General features: G+C 44.6%; 1 non-coding gene across 1 annotated transcript; it reads right to left on the bottom strand.

Moving 5' to 3' along the window:
- Nucleotides 1-2,128: 2,128 nt before the first annotated feature.
- Trnas-cga lies at nt 2,129-2,203 on the bottom strand. Its single transcript has one exon. It is a non-coding gene; the product is annotated as a tRNA-Ser (tRNA).
- Between the last annotated feature and the right edge of the window lie 1,554 nt (nt 2,204-3,757).

Consider the following 3,757-nt stretch of genomic DNA (forward strand, 5'->3'; position numbering starts at 1 on the left):
AGAGGGGACGTCACAACTGCTACGTATTTTATTTAGTGTTGCATTTTTTTACTTATGTGTGTCTGCTACTTGAAAAGAATTTGAAGCATAATGCCTAAAACTTTTAGTTTGCAGAGATAGCGTAATTCCGATGGAGTTTGTCACACTGGTGTTGCATGCGTCAAATTTTATGCAGAAATTAAAGAATGTGGTTTTTTGTGTTTATTAGTAACTTATCCTCCTCAAACCATCCATTTAGCTTGGCTGTAGATTTTTTACACAGCTACTCATAACTGATTTTGAATGCTTGCTGTAAAAAGGATTCTTGCACCGTCTACAAAAAAGGTAGTTGTTTGTGACTCAGTGCTCAGATCTAAGACATTTGCGTATAGTGGGAAGAGAATTTACATCCATTAGGAACTCCTCTTTTTTTAATTTCTGCGTCTGGGAAAAATGTCCTAGTATTTTCCTTTATTCCGTGTGTTATTCGTATTTTATGTTTCCTGTTTGTCAAACGAATCTGTGACAAATGCATAAATATCGACGAAAACTCTTAAATTGTTGTATTGTTCAGTTGACAGTGTGACTTTTCTTGTTGAACACTAGGTCACATGCGTTCCTTGAACTTGACGACTGCGTGTAGCCCGCAACTTGAGCGGCCCGCGGCTTTCTGAGCGAGCACGTGGGTAACGCCTGGCGACTCCTCTGCCACCACAACATCGCCACCCATTACACATTACCAGGGCTCTGCAGCTCAGCGCTCCCACTTCTTCCACGGGCGAATGCTAATTTCTCACTTCACTTAAAAGCCATGAATTTACTACCAGACGTACGACACCAGTACTGAAGCACAGAATATATCATCTCCTTCACAACTGGGAGTAAAGAAGGTATGTTCTTCTGGTCTTCAGTTCGATGGCTGGTTTGATGCAGCTGTAAACGCTACGCCTCTCTCCATCTCCGCATAAGAACCACAATCTGCATATGAATCTGCTTACTGTAGTCAAACCTTGCGGTCTCCCTCTACAATTTTCTCCTCCATCACCAAACTGGCGATTCATTGATGCCTCATGATGTGTCCTATCAACCGATCCCTTCTCTTAGTCAAATTATGCCTAAAATTTCTTTTCTCCCAAATTCAGTTCAGCACCTCCTTACTAACAAGGGAACCTCCCCATCGCACCCCCCTCAGATTTAGTTATAAGTTGGCACAGTGGATAGGCCTTGATAAACTGAACACAGATCAATTGAGAAAACAGGAGGAAGTTGTGTGGAACTGTGAAAAAATAAGCAAAATATACGAACTGAGTAGTCCACGGGTCGCATAGGCAACATCATGGACAAAGTGAGCTCAGGAGCGTCGTGGTTCCGTGGTAGCGTGAGCAGCTGCTGAAGGAGAGGTCCTTGGTTCAAGGCTTCCCACGAGTGAAAATTTTCTTTTCTTTATTTTTGCATAGTTATTATCTGTCCGTTCGTTCATTGTCGTCTTTGTTCACTGTAATAAGTTTAGTGTCTGTGTTTTGCGACCGCATCGCAAAACCGTGCGATTAGTAGACGAAAGGACGTGCCTCTCCAATGGGAACCGAAAACATTTGATCGCAAGGTCATAGGTCAACCGATTCCTCCACAGGAAAACACATCTGATATATTCTATACGACACTGGTGACGGCATGTGCGTCACATGACAGGAATATGTTGTCGACCCACCTAACTTGTACGCTTGGCGAAGGGGTAAAAAGATTCTTCTCCCTTGCCCGATTTAGGTTTTCTTGTGGATGTGATAATCACTCACAAAAAAGTGATGAAAACATAAGAGTTTGTCACATAAACTGAAAATAAAAAAATAAACTTTTCACTCGATGGAAGATTTGAACCTAGGACCTTTCGTTCCGCAGCTGCTCACGTTACCACGAGACCACGGTGCTCCTGCGTTCCCAGAGTCCTTGACGTTGCCTATGCGACCCGTGGACTATTCAGTTTGTATATTTTGCTAATTTTTTCACAGTTCCACACAACTTCTTCCTGTTTTCTCAATTGATCTGTGTTCAGTTTTTCAAGGCCTATCCCTGTGCCAACTTATAACTAAATCTGAGGGGGGTGCGATGGGGAGGTTCCCTTGTAAGAAACTTCCTGGCAGATTAAAACTGTGTGCCCGACCGAGACTCGAACTCGGGACCTTTGCCTTTCGCGGGCAAGTGCTCTACCAACTGAGCTACCGAAGCACGACTCAAGCCCGGTACTCACAGCTTTACTTCTGCCAGTATCTCGTCTCCCACCTTCCAAACTTTACAGAAGCTCTCCTGCGAACCTTACTAGCTTCCCGATCTAGCCATCTCGTCTTCAGTATTATCCTGTTGCACCACATTTCAAAAGTTTCTGTTCTCTTCTTGACGGAACCGTTTATCATCCACGTTTCATCTCCGTCCAAGGCCACAAACAGACAAACATCATCAGAGGAACCTTTCATAACAATTAAAATTGTGATGTCGTCAGTCATAAGACCACACCGCCGCCTGAGAGATCGATCCGCCGGATGCGATTGTATCGATAAACGGAACAGAAGAACGGCTGTGCTAGCCAAAGAGTACACAGCCAGTCGCAGTACTCATGCTCGCCGCGGGGCGCCGCTAGGACACTTCATGTGCGGCAGGAGAGTACAGTTGTGCCAGTCTACAGTCCGTAGCCGCGCTTAGTGGTCAGCCAGCGCCGAAGTTAGTCATCGTCTGCAGCTCAGTCATCGCTGCCATCAAGTCTTTGTAGCCCAGTTCCAACTTAGTCTTCAAATTCACCGGATTCGACATTCAAGATTACGAGAGATAAATTCGTCACTGCACGATTTGTGACTTGTAAATTATGTCATTCTACAGACGCTTAGTCTAGTCGCGTCTTCTATAATTGTCAACCAACAGCCCATGCACTACAACAGAGTTAAGTAATAAATACTTTCTTATTTTGAACTCCTGCTAATTAATTGTGTTTTCTTGTTGTAGCTACCAAGCAGTCTTGGCATAGTAGAACCCACGTTTCCATCTCTTTGGCTACCTCATATTTGCTTCCTCAAGTTGATGGACTCGGTTATGGTGGAAGATCGAGAGCCATCAAAAATTATATTCGACTTTAACCAGCTGCTCTTTTTGAAATGCTTTATTTGCTACGGCCAGTCTGCATTTCATTTCCTCAGAACTTCGACCAATGTCAGATACTTTGCTGCACGAATAGTAAAACTTATCTACTACTTTGAGCGTCTCATTTCCCAATACGCACTAAGACAAAACAAAACGACGCACCACGAAGGAATTGCCTGAATGGGACAAAAATCGGTAGATAAAAATGTAAATGTCGTGTGACTAGGGCCTCCCTTCGGGTAGATCGTTCGCCGGGTGCAAGTCTACCGATTTTGACGCCACTTCGGCGACTTACGCGTCGTTGGGGATGAAATGATGATGATTAGGACAACACAACACCCAGTCCCCGAGAAGAGAAAATCTCCGACCCAGCCGGGAACCCAGTGCCTTAGGAGTGACATTCTGTCGCGCTGACCACGCAGCTACCGGGGGCGGACAATCGGTAGATGTGATGCACTTGTACAGACAAACAAATGATCACAACTTCAGAAAAACAAATTTGGATGAGTTATTCAAGAGCTTCACAAATTGGGCAAGTCAATAACCCGTTGGTGGAGGAGAAGGAGATTACTGTTTAACGTCCCGTCGACAACGAGGTCATTAGAGACGGAGCACAAGCTCGGATGAGGGAAGGATGGGGAAGGAAATCGGC

This window comes from Schistocerca piceifrons, unplaced genomic scaffold (genome assembly GCF_021461385.2).
Source record: "Schistocerca piceifrons isolate TAMUIC-IGC-003096 unplaced genomic scaffold, iqSchPice1.1 HiC_scaffold_797, whole genome shotgun sequence".
NCBI lineage: Eukaryota > Metazoa > Arthropoda > Insecta > Orthoptera > Acrididae > Schistocerca > Schistocerca piceifrons.